This window comes from Dendrobates tinctorius, unplaced genomic scaffold, assembly GCF_039654945.1.
Source record: "Dendrobates tinctorius isolate UK_male_01 unplaced genomic scaffold, ASM3965494v1 ptg000015l, whole genome shotgun sequence".
NCBI classification, from domain to species: Eukaryota; Metazoa; Chordata; class Amphibia; order Anura; family Dendrobatidae; genus Dendrobates; species Dendrobates tinctorius.
In genome coordinates, this window is record NW_027361683.1 from 52,590,392 (window position 1) to 52,610,157 (window position 19,766).

The 19,766-nt window shown below is 44.1% G+C and overlaps 1 protein-coding gene and 1 pseudogene across 3 annotated transcripts in view; both read right to left on the bottom strand.

Annotated features, from left to right (window-relative positions):
- The window catches only part of SERINC2 (serine incorporator 2), a 237,958-nt gene that overhangs the window by 208,816 nt on the left and 9,376 nt on the right, over positions 1 to 19,766 (bottom strand). The window lies entirely within an intron of this gene.
- LOC141077347 (grancalcin pseudogene) lies at positions 5,362 to 6,390 on the bottom strand (annotated as a pseudogene).

Here is a 19,766-nt window from a genome sequence, read left to right on the forward strand (position 1 = left end):
AATGGGAAGGGCCTCTGTTTTTGAAGTATTCAGCTTATATCCAAATAATTCACCGCATTTTTTAAGATCCTTCATCAGGTTAGGCAATGTAATATGTAAATTGGTCAGGGTCAAAAGAAATAGTCCGCAAATAAGGAAATCTTAAACATCTTATCGCGTACTTCTATCCCTGATATGTTAGGATTTTGCCTTATCGCCGCTAGCGGCTCAATGCATACAATATATAATAGAGGCAAGTGTAAAAAGGAAGCCTGAGGTAGAAGGGGTGCTATACAATACTCTTATAGCTGACAAAAAAGGGCCCAAAAAGCCAAAAGCCTTCAGAGTCTCAAACAAGAAGGACCAATTAAGGCAGTCAAATGCCTTTCAGCATTTAGACTTAATATTAGAGACTGTAATTTGCTTTTATTAGCCACAACAATTATGTCTATCGCCCTTCTAGTGTTGTCTCCCCCTGCCAGTTAGGGACGAAACCCACCTGATCCTTGTTGATAAGCTGAGGAAGCCAGCGGTTCAATCTATTAGCCAATAAGCGAGTAAAAATTTTTAATAGAATTTAAAGGGAATCTGTCACCCTTTTTTTGGCTTACAGCTGCCAGCATAGACATCGGGGGCTTATCTAGAGCATTCTGTAATGCTGTAGATAAGCCTCCGATGTAACCTGAAAGATAAGAAAAACACGTTATATTATACTCACTGGGGTGGGCGGTCCGGTCCAGTGGGTGTAGGTCCGGCGCCTGCGCACTACAGAATTCTGCTCTGCCCTCAACAGGGCAGAGCAGTGCGTCTGCGCCGCAGCCATTACAGGACGGGAGAAGAGGACGTCATCGCATGAAGAAGGGAGGCGTGCTATTGGGCGATATTTTAAACAGTCCAGAGGATCCTTCCCCGATTTTGGGATAATGGGATAAGAACCAAGTAGGAATGAACCAATGGATCCGGCATGGGAGAGCCCTCCAGAAAAGAATTAAATTGAAGAGATTGACCATGTGAGGGGAGAGAGCCTCTGCAAAGGTTTTGTAGTATAAATATGTCAGCCCATGTGAGCCCGGAGATTTACCCAAGGGGAGGTCACCCAGAATGCCTAAAACCTCCTCTCGCGTCATACTTTGGTTAAGAGACAAGGCCTCAGTGGGGAGAGCTGGAAGATTTAGATTTGACAAAAATTGACGCAGAGGTCCAATTCTATCGGACTTAATTGAAAAGATAGTATCTCGTAAGTTATATAATTTACAATAGAAATTTTTCAACAAGGTCGAGATTGCAGTAGGATCATAATGAATTGTGCCGTCAGAACCTCTCAAAGTCTGAGGATGAGAATTCAGGGCTCTATATTTCAACAATCTGGCCAAAAGTGTGTGAGCTTTGTTTCCTTTTTCATAATACTTTTGTTTAGAATAAAGGAGTTTTTTTAACCCTGCGTGATGCTATATCCTTGAATTTGTTTCTAAGCGCCACAACCTTATTTAAGGCCCTCACTGAAGGCAAGGCTCCTCACCTGATAATTGAAAAGTCAATTTGCCAAATTCCGCTTTAACCTTTCTTTTTAATCTAGAACCCTCCTTAATACAGTACCCCCTCATGATGGCCTTATGGGCCTCCCATAGAACAGCAGGGGAAGAAAATGAGCCCTCATTCAAGCGGAAGAAGTCAAACAGATGGTTCAGCAAGGTCCTCAGAATTGTCGGGACCTTTATTAGAAACTCACTCAACTGCCAGTGACACACCCTGGTAATCGGTTGCGTGGATTTAAGGTCTAAAATCACCAGGGTGTGATCAGACCAGGTGATGTGTCCCAGATCTGCCTTCACCATCATCCTGAGGATAGGAGTATACGAAAAAAAGTAACCTATTCTAGACTGGGTGCGATGAGGGGGAGAGTAAAGGAAAAGGTCCTGTCCCTGGTGTGGTCTATTCTCCACTATTCAAACAAGGAGTTAGTCCTTATTAGTTTTCTAATATCTATCGCTAAATTGATCAGGTTTTGTGAAGGGGGTTTACCATTTAAAGAGAATCCGTAAAATTGCTCCGAGAAAGGGATATTGAAGACTCCACCCACCAGTAAGGCAATTGGCAGAAGTTTTTTAATCAGGGAAAAAAACTCTTGTCAGAAATTTGATCTGACCTGAATTTGGAACGTAAATCTAATATATAAAGCTCAAAGTGTGTGTGTATGTATGTATGTATGTATGTATGTATGTGTGTCCGGGATAGGCATCCGCACCGTCGCAGCTACAGCCACAAAATTTGGAACAGTCACACGTCTGGACCCCCAGAGCGTCCTAAGCTATGTTGTGAGGCGAAATTTTAACCCCGCGCGTTCCAATTCACCAAACAATTTTGCCCCTATCTACATACTGGGAAAAAAGTGTGTGCGCGTAAAGCCCCGCCCCTCATTATGTCATAATGCCCCTATTTGCATAATGGGGAAACAGTGTGTGCGTATCAAGCCCCGCCCCTCATTATGATGTCACAATGGCTGCCATGGCGACGCTGATGTCATCATAGGTTGCAAGCCCCGCCGCTCACTATGATGTCATAATGGTTGACTATGGGATGGAGGATGTGTGATGGGTATATGGGCACTGGACTATGGGATGGAGGATATTTATGACTGGTATATGGACACTGGACTATGGGATGGAGGATATGTATGACGGGTATATGGGCACGGGACTATGGGATGGAGGATATGCATGATTGGTATATGGGCATGGGACTATGGGAAGGAGGATGTGTGATGGGTATATGGGCACTCGACTATGCAAAGGAGGATATGTATGATGGGTATATGGGCACGGGCCTATGGGATCGTGGATATGTATGATGGGTATATGGGCACGGGACTATGGGATGGAGGATAATTATAATTTGCTCTAACTAACCACAGTTAGTTACTATGCCCGGGCAGCGCCAGGCTCTTCAGCTAGTATTACATATAATGATAGTACTGCCTCTCAAGTAGGCCTCCAGTATAATGTATTTGCCCCCAGGGTCGATGTGTGCCTTATTCACCTCACCCTTAGAGGACAACCCGAGGAAATCAAAGTAGCCACTTGCCCCCTCATTATTTGAGAACGCAGAGTTTGACACGTGAAAGGAGTCAGAGGCAAATCTGAAGGCGCCTGAATACAATAATAATCATCATCATCATCATCATCATCATCATCATCATCATCATCATCATCATCATCATCATCATCATCATCATCATCATCATCATCATCATCATCATCATCATCATCATCAAAATGTGTTTCCTGAGGGAAGGCAATATCCGCATTTTGGGACTTCAACTCCAGTAGGGCAGGCCTCCTCGACAAGCAGCAACAGACCCTCTCCTCCAGGATGTTTTGCAGACTAAGTTCCGGAACTTGCAAACGGGTGATTGGGAAAAAGGAAAACAGTAGGTAGTGGGGAAGACAAGGACAACAAAGAACACCAAGAAAAAACAATATAAGTAAATAGAACACCATATTTCCCAGGGGTAGAAAGCCTAATCTGTGGCTGACCCTGTGGAAAATGACAAACCCACAAGGTGATACCCAGCAGCCACAGAAACGATACTCAGGGAGACGTAGCCCACCTCCTAAACTACGAAAGATGAGAACAACAAAGGAGCAATTCTCTCTCTAAAAAAAAAAAAAAAAAGGCCAAACAGGGCTCCCCCAGGCACATAACATCATCAATATGCAAGTCACCCTTTCAAAGAGGGTAAAAACAGAAACGGCTATTAAGCTGTTATACAATGCTAAATAAATGAGCCTGCACCTGGCTAATACAGAGAGTCTTAAACAATTGTCAAAACCATATTTTTAAATTTTTCCGAAGACAAAATAAATAAATGCAGCAAGGAGTGAAAAAAGAAAAAAGCTCCATCCGTGAGATCAGCGTAGCCTCAAAGTTCCCCTATTTTCTTTCTCCTTCGTTTTTCAGATGATCCTTCTTTCTCTTCTGGGTCCAAACAGGTGGTGGAGGCTGACTTGACAGGACTGAAATGTCCCAATCAGAGATCTTGGGGATCTGGAGATCCAATTTCTCACAAAAGGATGGTAGATCTTCCAGGGAGCGCAGAGTCGCAGACACGCCTTCTGTCCGGGCAGTTAAGGCGAAGGGGAACCCTCACCTGTAGGGGATGTTGAGATCCTTCAGAGTGGACAGTAAGGGTCGGAGAGGAGTCTCCTCTTTTGTAGCATTATGCGAGAGAGGTCCATGAACAATTGGATGGCAGTGTACTGATACAAAATCTTCTTCAGGGTCCTGGCCTTACTCATCATCCTCTCATTAATTTCAAAATCATGGAGACAGCAAATAATATCTCTTGGGAAAGGAGAAGATCCTTTGGGCTGTAAGACCTAATGTGCCTGATCTAATTTAAAGGCAGTGGAGACTGGATCGCCAGGATGGAGACAAATATTTCCTGAAGAATTGTTTTAACATTTTCCTGTTCATCTGATTCAGGGACCCCCCTTCACTCTGATGTTGCACCTCCTGCCCCTGTTATCCAAGTCCTCTACTTGAACATGCAGGTCTCTGACCACCCTCTGCTGCATAATAGATGTCTGGTGCAAGTAAGTCACATGGGTTCTAATTTCATCATGCTCTCCTCCCAAAGAGTCAATTCTGCCCGCCAAAAGCTGCAGTCCTGTCGAACGAACACATGCAATTTCTGACCTGCAAGCGTCCTTGACCTCAGTTATTATTGCCCTAAAGTCCTCCCTTGAAGGGAAACGAGAGAGGAACTTCAGCCACTGTGGGGGTAGATGATCGTCCGATGGGCCACCCTCTTCATTAGAGGACCCCTCAAAATAATCAGTCCCATCATGAGTGCAGTTATAGCTAGGGGTTACCTTAGGAGGCAAAGTCCCCTTTAATTCCCTGGGTGCCATTCCCCACCATATAAGACTTTGAGCAGATAAGACTGATGTAATAAGTATGTGACTTGAGATAGATCAGGTGGGGGCGGAATATGGCTGCTCCCCTCAGCGTGCTGCACAGCGCCCAGGACCGCAGCATGATGGCCAGGAGAGGAAGACTCCTGCAGAAATCCAGCAGGGGAGCACAAGCTTGGGGCATCACCCTGTTGCAGAGCCACAGCCCCAGACATCCCAGCGGCAGCATGGCCTGAAGGCTTCTCACCATTCTCCCCGACATCAGCTCTGGCTTCGGCGCCCGGACTCCAGCAGCGCCCTGATTCCAGAGAAGTAAGGCGTCCAGGGTCGTCCCTGGACCCACGGACGCCGCTCCAGACATCCGGGTTCCTGGATCTCCTTGGGCCCATATGGTGAGGTTGGAAGGGGGGGGGGGCACTCGGAAGAAAGACAGGAATTTCCCTTCTATGTGATAACCACGTTGGTTGCATATTATTACAAGCAGGCACTTTTTATGCTTCAAATATAATATTGGCTGTTATATACTCATCGCTAGAAGAAAACCAGATCTTCAAAGGTTGACGTTACATTTTTTTTTTTCTGTGTGTTTTATTATTATAGTGACCTCCGGCGTCCTAGTATACAAATACAAAATAAGTTAATGTGTTAGGCTTCAGCACTTATATGGAATTGGCTTGACTGGGAAAAACAGAACTACTAAATTATACAACAGATACACTTGGTTCCTTCCTTGTAGAATTCACATGTTGGGCTTTGCGTTGACGTTCTTCATGGAAATTCAGATGGACATGGTGCACTGCACAAAATCATCGTACATAAAGTTCACAATCCCTTGCTCCATGCTGTCTCTTCGCCGGAAGACCTCTGTTAAAGCTCGGAGCTTGACGCAGCACGCAACATAGTCATCGAAGTATATCCTGCCATTCCTACTGTAGCGCTTCACTATACCATTCAGGGTTGGTGGGTTTAGTCTGTATCCCATAGACAGAACGGCCTGGTTCATCTCATGAGGCTCCACTGTGCCACTTCGGTCACGATCAACTGCGCAGAAGGTTTTGTTTCCAGGCGTTCAATGCCCCCCCAGAGCTCTCTGAATTCATTGAATCCCATTTTACAAGTATGGTCAACATCCAACATGGAAATCATAATCCGACACGTTTCTAGGCTAAAGGGTGTATCGGTCCCGTGGATCCCGGCCTGTGTTAAGCATCTCTATAGTTCTTCAGCATCTATTTCACCGTCCTGGCCGACCACTGCCATGAAGTACCCCCACATTGGATCACCTGCAGGATACTGAGGTTGTCCATAGAAGCCGCCATGTACATTGGGTGCCATGGTCTGCCCCATCATTGCCATTTGTGGATTCATGTTTCCGTATGGGCCTCCGTATCCGGGATACGCCATCGTCAGCTCGCGACCTCCGTCCGTTATGTGCCGTGTGTGGAGAGTGGCTGCAGCTCCGCCAACCGCACCTAGCTCCAATCTGGGGACTGCAGGGAATGTAACACAGCGGACGTTCTGTCAAAGCGGCGCTCTGATTTTTCACAAGCCTCCCCTGGGTCTGGCTGCGCCCATATGGTGAGGTGTTGAGGCGCCAATGCAGGGTGCTACAGCCACAAATCTGTTGTGCCTGGTGGGAGCTCCTCAGCTTCACATCCGCCAACGCCGGAATCAGGACACGGCCCCCTCTCAGAGTAACTTTTAAGGAACAACTAACAAAGAATATTTTCTTCAGGAAATCACATTTTACCCCATTTCACAATTAATTTCAGGACTTGATTAATCACATACGAAACTATTATTCAGACAAATTCTCATCCACATGCCCATGTCTACATACTCCAGAGTGTGGACCCCACAAATGATCTTGAAAAAAGTCAGGTCATCTGGCAATTAATCCCAGGACTTGAATACTCACAAACCATTCATCTCAGTTTGACTGTTTTGATGACTATGTTTGTTACACAAAAAGTGTTTCCATTTATATTACTTATATATTATTTATATTGGTGATACGGGCATGATCATTTTTATTGGAGGAGCTCTAATAATGAGAATATTCCATACTTATATACTAAGGGCTTTACTGATCGGTTCTTCACGAACCTCCTGTACCAGACAATACTTTTTGACGAACCTCCTGTACCAGACAATTCTTTTAGAATTCTATAGAGGATTGGTTGTTTTGTACAGATAGTTGTTCCTACCTTGTCGGGCAGAAGCCTGTCATGGTGTACCACATCTATTGGCACATTCACCCCTCATATAGAGTTTGACGGAGCATAAGGGCCTTTTACACTAGCGATCTCACTAAAGCGTCACCGATTTTGTGACAACAGCGATATAGCTAGCGATCTCGCTTTGTGTGACCCGTACCTGTGACCGGCCCTCCCGCTGGCTCTCGCTGATCGCACGCGAATGTCCTGGGCCATTTTTCCTCTTTGGCGTCCCACTGGTGCCGACTAGCGACGCATGAACGCAGGCGGAAGTCGTCATCATCGCTGCGGTGTGACAGGTAAGAGCGATCACCGACGGATCGCTTATGGATGCTGCATCGCTGGTGAGATCTGCCTGTGTGGCAGCTCACTAGCGACCATTTAAAGATGCACCAACGATCCTGACCAGGTTGTATCATTGTCGGGATCGCTGGTGCATCGAAAAATGTAACGGGACCTTAAAGCAGATGTTTACAACCAATATCTAAAATGATAAACCTGTCATTCTAGCCCTCCAGGTATTCTTTCATTTTTTGGAACAAACTCAGGTTTGCCACATAGTTGGCGGAATTTTTCCTCACATTTTGCCCTTCATTCTAGTACAGTTTATTCTTCCTGTTACAATATACGCACATGCGGGACAACTGTTTTATTAGCAGGATCAAGTTTTATAATCCACAAATGTGCTTTTAGGGGCATGACTACCTATGTGAGTAATAATTCCTAGAAGGATTTTCCTGTTTGGTACTTCAATGTAAGCTTTGAACGGGTCCTGGAATTCCATCAAATTTACCATAAAGACCAAATGGTGCACCATCTGTTATTATCGGCACATAGTCCATGAGCCAAGAGCCAATTTTGACGATATCGGTACCACCCGGAGTGACTAATTCTCTTTGGTGTTTTTAGGTAGATGCATGTCTGTAGTTTATGTTTTGATATGATAGCCCTTGCACATCAGTAGCTTAACCCCTTCAGGCCTATTTGTACCCAAATGCCTAGGCCATTTTTTGTAAATCTGACCTGTCACTTCATGCGGTAATAACTTTGGGACGCTATCACCTACCCACGCCATTCTGAGATTGTTTTCTCGTGACATATTGTACTTCATGGTAGTGCTAATTGTGAGTCAATAGATTTTACCTTTCTGCATAAAAAATTACAAAATACACTAAAATTTGGGAAAAATTCGCTATTTTTGAACTTTGAAATTCTCTACTTTTTACAAAAATGCTGATACCCCCCATAACAGTTATTAGTTTACATTCTCCACATGTCTACTTCACATTGGCATCATTTTGGAAATGAAATTTTATATTTTTCGGATGTGATAAGGCTCATAGTTTTATACGCAATTTTTAAAGTTTACGACTAAATTTCCAAAACCCATTTTTCCAAGGACCAAGTCAGTTCGGACGTCACTTTATGGGTCTTGTATAACAGAACCCACCCATACATTACCCCATTTTGCAAACTACACCCCTCAAGGTGTCCAAAACGGATTTTCAAAACTTTGTTAACCCCTTAGGTGTTGCACAGGAATTCAAGCAAAATGACAGTGAAATATCAAAATTTCAATTTTTTGGCAAATATTCCATTGTAATCTAATTTTATCTGCAACCCAGCAAGGGTTAACAGCAAACCCAAAATTGGTTACCCCAATTCCGCAGTTTATAGAAACACCCCACATGTACACGTAAACTAAATTATGGGCGCGCAAGAGGGCTCAGCACAGAAGGAGAGCTAGGTGGTTTTTGGGATAATAGATTACACTGGAAGAAATCCAGTGGGCCATGTCGTATTGGAGAGACCCTGAGGTACCCCCAGAGTGGAAACCCCCAAAAGGTTACCGCATTTTGGAAACTACACCCCCTAAGGAATGTTTTAGGGGGTATAGTAACCACTTTGACCCAACAAGCGCTCCATTGGAGTTTCATGCACTTGGTTGAGGAAATTGAAAAGTACGTTTTTTACCGAAAAATGTCGCTTTAGGCCCACATTTTTCATTTTGAAAAGCGGGACCAGGAAAAAGTACACCCCACTTTTTATTCCCCATTGTCTCCCGAACACGGCAATACCACAAGTTTTGTCTAAAACCACAGTATTGGCGCACGGCAGGCTTCGTAAGCGAAGCTGCGGCAAAATTCACTGTAAGAAATCTATGGGGCCATGTCACATTTGGAGACATACTGAGGTCCCGCACAGTGGAAACCCCAAAAAAAGTGACCCCATTTTTGAAACTACACCCCCTAAGGAATGTTTTAGGAGGTACAGTAACCACTTTGCATCGGGAACCGGCTCCCGACCCGCGGCGATCGCCCGGCAAATGATCCGGGTACGATTCGCCGTACCGCTACGGCGGCCGGCGCAAAGGGGTTAATGGTATTTTTCACCTTTTGAATAGATCCTACCTATATTTCCAAAAAATAATGATTAAAGGTCGATTTAGGGGAAATGCCAAAATGTCAATACAATGCATGTAGTATTTGTAACAAAATTTAATCCAAGTTAAGTAAATACACACTGAACATGTAATGTTTTTCTTTGTGTTTGCAGGTGTTTACTGACATATCTAATGGCATGATGGAAGTACCAGCGAGGAAGAAATCACGGATCGACTGTATCATACACTGCTCTAATGATGACAGTGATGATCTGGCGTCCCTACAAGATTTGGACTCCGGGAAAACATTGCTTAGGGCTGCAGAGATCAGACAGCATGAATCCGTCCTGGAAGCAGCTAAGGGCCTTGAAGAACGAGAAATACCACACATACAATAATCACCGTAAATGTCGTAGTCTCTTTACAATGAAGAAGTCACTGGATTCTATCCTTGCCAAGGGTGTCAATGTCGAAACAGCAAGCGAAATCCCCAGGAGGAGGCTACCGAGGGGTACCCCCAGTGATAGCAGGGTGTATGCCAAAGTATGTATGTTCTGCGAGAAGTCAAGCAAGTATCTCAAAGGAGAAAAAACAAGGGAGCCAATCGTCCAGTGTGTTGAGCTACGAGCAGATGAGACGATCCGCAGAGCAGCGATAAGGAAAGGCACACAGAGAATCCTTGGTTTACTTAGCAGAGACCTTGTTGCTTCAGAGGGGCACTACCACAAGTCGAGCTACAAACTATTCACAAAAGATGATTCCCAAGTGGCCTGTAGGTCTGGTGCAGCAGAAAATCAGGAAGAAAGCAAGGAAGTACGCTACGGAGAGGCAGAGAGAGAAGCCCTTGAGGAACTCTTCTTGTATATAAGGACTGAATTGTTCCCAAACCCAGAAGTACTGCCTATGATAAACCTCACATCTAGGCTTCAGAGATGCATGATGTCCCGTGGTATCATCAAACTGAAACCATCGACAAAGAAACATGTTCGCCGAAAACTTGAAACAGAGTTTGGTGAATCACTCCGCTTTCTCTCCGATGAGAAAGGTAAGCTTCTAGTCTATCAATGGACGACCTTGCCCGGCAAGCACACAGCATGACAAAAGATCTGCAAGAAACAAGAGCCGCTCTGGAGATGTAGTAACCAAAGCAGCAATGCAGCTGAGGAATGAGATCAAGAAGCAAGATGTGAGTCAGCCATGGCCTCCCGATACAAATCAGAATGTCGTTCCTGCATTAGTCACTCAATTCCTGCAAACCCTGCTTACAGGAGATTGTGAGTGCCAAACTCCCTCTGAAAGAGCTCAACGTCTTGCCACATCCTTCAGCAGTGACTTGGTTTTTGCTGTTACCAATGGAAAGACAAAGCCACCCCAGCACGTACTGCTGTCCTTTGCAATTAAGTCTTTGACCGGCAATACAGAACTGGTTCGAACTCTGAATCGTCTTGGCCACTGTGTGTCATATTCAACGGCTGAGGAGATCGATACAGCCCTTTGTATCCAGAAGTTGGAATGTTCAACGGATGACATCCCAATGCCAGCAAATATCTACCCTGGTGTGTTCACAACCTTGGCCTGGGATAACATTGACAGACTTGAGGAGACACTAAGTGGAGCAGGTACATCTCAGAGTCAATGGCATCGCTGTTCAGTCCAATGTTGCATGCTCTGTGACAAAAGTCCTGCCAGATGTAACCAAGTCGAAGAAAAGAAGCATAATTCCGACAGAATTAATGTTACCAATATACAATGTTGGGCGGCGGGGAGGGCCACCCAGGATTGAGACTGCGAATGTTAACACTACCGAGGAGGTCCAGGATTCAAAAACCAAGAACCATATCTGGCATCTGGCTAGAATGTCAGACCATGAGGATCAGACCATTAGCAGTTGGACTGGGTTCAACATCCAAATCCGCAGCGACATTGTAGTGGCCCAGGACACTGTAAGCTACCTGCCCACTATCAATGCTCCTGCAACAGCCATGTCCACTGTGAATGAAGTCTTGGAGCAAACACATGCCATCATGCAGACCCTGAAGCTTAACAGAATTGTGTGCGTGTTTGATCAAGCACTCTATGCCAAAGCTGCCGAGGTTATCTGGAAACAGGAGAAGTTCAAGAACATTATAATTAGAATGGGTGTCTTCCACACAATCTGTAATCTCTTCTCCATCATAGGTAAGAGATTTCAGGATGCAGGCCCTAGAGATCTGTGTGTTGAATCCGGTGTCATCGCTGAAAGATCAGTGTCTGGAGTGATGGACGGCCGGAGGTACAACAGAGCAGTGATAGTCCACAAGCTGGTCTATGAAGCACTTATGAGGCTTGCATGGAAAAACTTCCTTCCATGGCTATAAGAAAACCATGCAAGGGACCTTCACCATCTGGATAAAACACTGAAGAACATCACAAACTTTCACATCAGTGTGTCGCAGGGATCCTTCGAAAAGTTCTAGGATAATGAATCTTGCACACTTACCCTGAAGCTCTTTCAAGTTTATCTTGAGACCTTCAGAAATGAACAACTCTCAGCATTCTGCATGTCATACTTGGACATGGTCGAGACCATGCTGGCCCTGGTTCGAGCTTCAAGAGAAGGCAACTGGATGCTTCACCTAGGAGCAATCCGACAGATGATGCCGTGGTGTTTTGCCTATGACAAGGTCAACTATGCCCGATACCTAACCTATTACTATGCTACGATGTCTCGGCTGCCCATAGACCACCCAGAGGTCCATGAATACTTCATGAAAGGTGGCTTTTCGGTCCAGATCGGTAGCAAGAATCCTTTTGGACGGATTCCTGTGGACCAGACCATCGAAGAAACAATCAACAAAGACACCCAGACACCAGGGGGCACAAAAGGCTTCAGCCTCAAAGTTGGAGCTGTCGCCATATTCTACCTGACATCGGAGTACCGCAGCATGTACTTGAGGCAGCTGAGGGCCCTAGTAGGCCAACAATATACTGACTTCAGTCATTCAGACCTACAGGAGTCCAGGATTAGAAGAGATGAAGCCGATGTCCGATCTTTTGTTGAACTGCTGGAGACTGGTTGGTTGAACCCCTTCAACAAAGAGCATAATGGTGAACTTATCAGTTTATCAACAGCGACTGCAGCACCACCAGATGTAGCCAAAGACCTTCTAGGTGCATACAGTATAGGAGAGGATGCATATCACACATTCAAGGATGAGCGTTTGGGTACCGATACGCCAACTACACTGTTTCATGACAAGATGACAAAGAACAATCTTAAAACGTTTTCTAACATCAGAATGAAGACACACAGACAAGGCCTTGGCAAGGAGGTAATTTTGAAGGCTGACAGGAACCTATTTGGCCAGATGATACTTGTAGCTGAGAACAGAAAGCTACAAATGAGTGATGTCTTGACTCATCCCCTGGGGCCATTGCCATGGGCACTTGCCAACAGTGATGGGTCTATCCGCAAGACCAACAAGGCAAGGCTGCCCTAGCAAGGGAGTTGGAGAGGAATGCTCCTCCTGCAGAGGTGATCCCTGAGCCCTCTGCAACCATCATTGATGGGATGAGCCTGGTTCAGAAACTGAAGGGAAACGATGCAACATTTGCCCAGCTAGCAGGCACAGCAATGAGTCGCGCTATCCATGAGGGTGCTAAGAGCAAGCGCATTGATATTGTCTTTGACGTCTACAAGGAGACATCCATCAAAGATACAGAAAGAGTCAACAGATATGAAGGCACAGGGATCCATTTCAAGAACATTCAACATGGGCACAACATCCAGCAGTGGAGAAAGCTACTAAGTAATTCCTCCAACAAGGCAAGTCTCAAAGTTTCTGGTAGAAGAATGGAAGGCGAAACACCACAGGGAGAAGCTTGAGGAGAAGGAGATGTATGTCACATGTGAGCAGCTCTGCTTTAAGATCACCAAAGAACAGTGGGAAGAGGCTGCTGACCTTAAGTCAAGTCAAGAAGAAGCAGACACACGCCTCCTTCTCCATGCTCTTCATGCAGCAGAATCTGGTTACATGTCTGTCATCATCACTTCAGAGGATACTGATGTCATGGTCCTGTGTCTGGGCATGTGCCACAAAATCCCATCCCACCTGTTCCAGAAATGCGGTACACAGAACCGGACAAGATTCCTGGATATCACCACTCTGAGCAGAACATTGGGAGGCAGCGTGTGTGATTCATTGATTGGTATGCATGCATTTACAGGCTGTGACACAGTCAGTGCATTCGCTGGCCGTGGGAAGATGATGACACTCAAGCAGTTGAAGATGAACAAGACATACCAGGATGCCTTTCAGGAAGTTGGTCGTTCATGGGAAGTGTCTCCCGAACTCTTTGAGAAGTTACAGGAAATCACCTGCCACATGTACCTGCCAACTACCCAAACAACTGAGGTAAACAGGCTCCGGTATCAGCTGTTCTGTGCCAGACGTGGAGTGGTAGAGTCAAGTCAACTCCCTCCTTGCCAAGACTGCCTTTTCATGCATGCACTGCGTGCAAACTACCAGGCTGCGATCTGGAGGAGAAGTCTGCAGAGCCAGCCATTTGTTGCAAACCCAACAGACTGCGGTTGGATGATAGATAATAACGGAAAGCTTGTTGTCAAGTGGATGCGAGGGGCACCAGCACCAGAAGCTATTATCCAGCTACTGTCCTGCAAGTGTGTGCGGTCATGCGAACTTCCTCAGTGTACTTGCCTCAGCAATGGCCTGAAGTGCACAGACATGTGCAGGTTACAGACATGCCAGAACAAGGGTATTGAAGACGAGCCAGTAGAACAACAGTCAGATTCAGAGTCTGATGTTGAAGATATTATGGAGTAACGTTATATAATTATACATACACACACACACACACACACACACACACACTAGTATGGACAAGCCCATGACATGTTCAGTGTGTATTTACATAACTTGGATTAAATTTTGTTACAAATACTACATGCATTGTATTGACATTTTGGCATTTCCCCTAAATCGACCTTTAATCATTATTTTTTGGAAATATAGGTAGGATCTATTCAAAAGGTGAAAAATACCATTAACCCCTTTGCGCCGGCCGCCGTAGCGGTACGGCGAATCGTACCCGGATCATATGTCGGGCGATCGCCGCGGGTCGGGAGCCGGTTCCCGATGCAAAGTGGTTACTGTACCTCCTAAAACATTCCTTAGGGGGTGTAGTTTCAAAAATGGGGTCACTTTTTTGGGGTTTCCACTGTGCGGGACCTCAGTGTGTCTCCAAATGTGACATGGCCCCATAGATTTCTTACAGTGAATTTTGCCGCAGCTTCGCTTACGAAGCCTGCCGTGCGCCAATACTGTGGTTTCAGACAACACTTGTGGTATTGCCGTGTTCGGGAGACAATGGGGAATAAAAAGTGGGGTGTACTTTTTCCTGGTCCCCCTTTTCAAAATGAAAAATGTGGGCCTAAAGCGACATTTTTCGGTAAAAAACGTACTTTTCAATTTCCTCAACCAAGTGCATGAAACTCCAATGGAGCGCTTGTTGGGTCAAAGTGGTTACTATACCCCCTAAAACATTCCTTAGGGGGTGTAGTTTCCAAAATGCGGTAACCTTTTGGGGGTTTCCACTCTGGGGGTACCTCAGGGTCTCTCCAATACGACATGGCCCACTGGATTTCTTCCAGTGTAATCTATTATCCCAAAAACCGCCTAGCTCTCCTTCTGTGCTGAGCCCTCTTGCGCGCCCATAATTTAGTTTACGTGTACATGTGGGGTGTTTCTATAAACTGCGGAATTGGGGTAACCAATTTTGGGTTTGGGTTTGCTGTTAACCCTTGCTGGGTTGCAGGTAAAATTGGTTTTACAATGGAATATCTGCCAAAAAATTGAAATTTTGATATTTCACTGTCATTTTGCTTGAATTCCTGTGCAACACCTAAGGGGTTAACAAAGTTTTGAAAATCCGTTTTGGACACCTTGAGGGGTGTAGTTTGCAAAATGGGGTAATGTATGGGTGGGTTCTGTTATACAAGACCCATAAAGTGACGTCCGAACTGACTTGGTCCTTGGAAAAATGGGTTTTGGAAATTTAGTCGTAAACTTTAAAAATTGCGTATAAAACTATGAGCCTTATCACATCCGAAAAATATAAAATTTCATTTCCAAAATGATGCCAATGTGAAGTAGACATGTGGAGAATGTAAACTAATAACTGTTATGGGGGGTATCAGCATTTTTGTAAAAAGTAGAGAATTTCAGAGTTCAAAAATAAAGAATTTTTCCCAAATTTTCGTGTATTTTGTAATTTTTTATGCAGAAAGGTAAAATCTATTGACTCACAATTAGCACTACCATGAAGTACAATATGTCACGAGAAAACAATCTCAGAATGGCGTGGGTAGGTGATAGCATCCCAAAGTTATTACCGCATGAAGTGACAGGTCAGATTTACAAAAAATGGCCTAGGCATTTGGTTACAAATAGGCCTGAAGGGGTTAAGCTACTGATGTGCAAGGGCTATCATATCAAAACAAACTACAGACATGCATCTACCTAAAAACACCAAAGAGAATTAGTCACTCCGGGTAGTACCGATATCTGGCCCGGCTCATGGACTAACAGCCATGTCCAGTACTCACATTAGTGCCATATTGGATATGTTTCTGAACACCTGAAAAACTAGTGCAATAAAATTTGAGGTGTGTTCCTCTGAACTACAAAAAAAAGATTCATGAAAGTGACAGTAGAAAAAATGCAAATTTTAAGTTTTCAAACTTGTGTTTACATCAACTGCATACAAAATGGTGGCATCAAACCTCCCTAGGTAATTACATTACAGGGTATAATTTACAAAAAAAAATATTTATGGGGAATTTATGTTGCTCTTGAACCACACAGGCTCTGGAAATATGAAAATCTATTCCAAATCAAGCTAAATTTGTGTTCCAAAATTCATATTGCGCCCATTCCGCTCCAAGCCCTGCCGATTGTCCAAACAAAACTATTTGACTACATATGGGGTATCGCTGAGGTCGTAAGAAAGTGGGTAACAAACTGTGGGGTTCACGTTTTGGTGTCATCTCTGGCAAAACTTAGAAAATGGGGCTGAAGCAAGATTTTTGTGAAAAAAAATTAATTTTTTCAATATGAAGTTATCAAATTTTGTGTCGTACCTGCATGTGCAAAATACTCAATGTACCCCTGGACAAAATCACTGAAGGGTGTAGTTTCTAAAATGGGGTCAGATGTGGGATCATTTCTGCTGTTTTGGAATCCTAGGGGCCCTGCCATATTTCAGCCAAATTTGTGTTGCAAAATTTAAATATTGCTCCTGCCTTTGTCCAAACAGAACTTTTTGACTACATGTGAGGAATCACACGCTCGTAAGAAAGGGGGTAAGAAATTGTAGGGTCCACGTTTCGGCGTGGCAAAAGTGAGAAATTTGGGGCTATAACAATATTGTGAAAAAAAAATGAACCCCACATGGCGTCCGCGCTCAATTCCAGCCAATTTTGCGTTCAAAAAGTCAAATGGTGCTCCTTCCCTTCCAAGCCCTGCCGCGTGCCCAAATGGTGGTTCCCCCCCCCCCACACATGGAGTATCTGCATGCTCAGGAGAAATTGCACAACAAATTTTGAGGTCCACTTTCTCTTGTTAGCCTTGGGAAAGTAAAAAAAATTTTGATCTGAAGTAACATTTTTGTGAAATAAGTTAAATTAACTTGGTGAATGTGGTTTTAAGCAACTTGAGGGGTGCAGTTTTTCGAATGGTGTAACTTTTGGGTATTTTCTGTCATATGGGCCCCTCAAAGTCACTTCAAATGTGAGGTGGTCCCTAAAAAAAAAAAATAAAAAAATAATATTGTTTTATAAATTTTGTTGGAAAAATGAGAAATTGGTGGTCAACTATTAAAGGGAACCTGTCAGCAGTTTGGCCGATATAAGATACGGCCACCGACTTTGAGGGCTTATCTACATCATTCTACAATGCTGTAGATAAAACCCCCGTCCGAGCTGAAAGAGAAGAAAAATAATTTTTATTTTACTCATCGGGGAGCTGTCAGGTGCGATGGGTGTCGCAGGTCCAGGTCTAGCACCTTCCATCTTATTACGATGCCGCCCTCCTGTTGCTTCATCGCTCCCTGGCATTGCGCTCCTGCGCAGGAGTAATTATCTGCCCTGTTAAGGACACAGCAAAGTACTGCAGTGTGCAGGAGCAAAACTCGAAGTCACGGTGCACCGCATAAACAAACGTCCGTTTGTTTTTGCGGCCCCATTGATTTACAATGGGGGATGTGTCCGTACGCCGTATAGAAGATTGAGCAAGCTCGATCTTTTATCACGGCCACAAATACGGCCCTCACGGCCATACGGCACACTGTGGAATGTTTGCGGGCACATTTTGCGGCCCCATAGACTTCTATGGGGCCGCAAAAACACGCTAAGTGTAAAGGCAGCCTTAAGGGGATAAAAACTAACAGTTTGAAAATTGCTACATTTTCTAAATTTTTGCCAAATTTACATTTTTTTCCACAAATAAATGCAAGTCTCATCAAAGAAATTTTACCCCTATCATGAAGTACAATATGTCATGAAAAAATAATCTCAGAATCACCGGGATGCATGGAAGCGTTCCAGAGTTATTATCTCATAAAGGGACAGTGGTCAGAATTGTAAAAATTGGCCTGGTCATTAAGGTCAAAAACAGCTTGGTCACTAAGGGGTTAAATAAGGAATGCATAAATTCTGCAACATCAAAAAGGCACCAAAAGCTCATGTAGGAACCTAGTCTGACTGTGGTGCGGGAATCTTTCCAACACTTTGTGGATTCATCAATCAGGCCGTTTTATCCTAATAACCTAGTTTCTGGGTGTGGTGAACAGTGCTGGAAGTGTGTTACCAAACTCATTCAGTAATGAAGGAAGGGAAACAATACAGACAAAAAGCAGCAAAGTGCATTACAATAATTCTTCAGCTCATCCTCAGTAACACAATAGGAGATGTATGTGACAAACATTTCAAAGAATCCCTCAACAGCTTTTATTAGAAAGTAAAAAGGGCCCCAAAAAAGCTCTCCCAGTTTGATGCCACTATTTTTTAAGCTAAAACTGGGAGAAGCAGTATAATGCCGTCCTTAACCCTTTGATTTTGTGCCTTGAAGAAACAGCAATTTTCATTTGCTTAGTTCTTTTGACAGGTTTTTAATTTGCAGTCATATAAGGAATTTTTTGGTGGGACAAGCAGTACGGTACTTTTTTTAATTTCACCATTTTGAGATGTATTGAAAAACTTATTTTTGGTGATGCGATATCATTTTTTTTAACCAGCAATTCAGTGTTAAAACCGATGTTAACTTTATTCTCCAGGGGCAGTACGATTTTGGCGATAGCAAAGTTTTTTTTTTTTTGTTTTTTTTTATGTTTTCCCACTTTTGTGTAAAGGGCCTGTCACACTAAGCGATATCGCTAGCAATATCGCTAAGTCTGATACTTACCTCCGACCGGCTCCCCCGCTGGTTATCGCTGATCGCGCGAGAACTTCCTGGACTGTTTCTCGTCGTCAGCTTCCTGCTGTGACGAGCAACGCGTGGAGCCGGGCGGGAGGACGCAGGATCGCCTAGTGTGACAGGTAAGTAGCGACCCCCGACCCCAGCGATGTCGCTGGTGAGATCTGCCTGTGTGGCAGCTCACTAGCGACCGCTTAGCGATGTACCAGCGATCCTGACCGCGTCATATCGCTGGTCGGGATCGCTGGTACATGGCTAAGTGTGACAGTACCTTAATAAAATAAAAACAAACAATTAGCAAAAAAAATTTTGTTGCAATATTCTGAGAGAAATAACTCTGTTTATGGAAAAATGAGTTATGTGAGGGAAAAATAGGAGTTTTTCATTGTACTATTTGGGGGGGGGGGGGGAACGTGATTTTTTTTATCACAATGCTTTCTTCTTTTTGGAAGGCAGATTAATTAAAAATAGTAATTCCAGCTGTTTACCGTACAAGTTAAATAACGTGACAGTTTATAGCTGGGGTCGTTACAAACATGGAAATACTAATTCTGGGCATTTTTTTTTACATACTATAAAACTGGATAAGGGGAAAATGCTGTGCTTTACTATGTATAATTTAGTTATATTTGTCTTAAACACTAACTTTTTAAGTTCTTTTATTTTAGTCTCACTGGTGAGACCTTAAGGCTGTGTGCACACGATGCGTTTTGTTAAGCGTTCCCGCAGCGTTTGAGCCGGCTCAGACGCTGCAGAGAAACGCTTAAAAGATGCATCAAATTAATTAGCATGCGTTTTTGGCTTT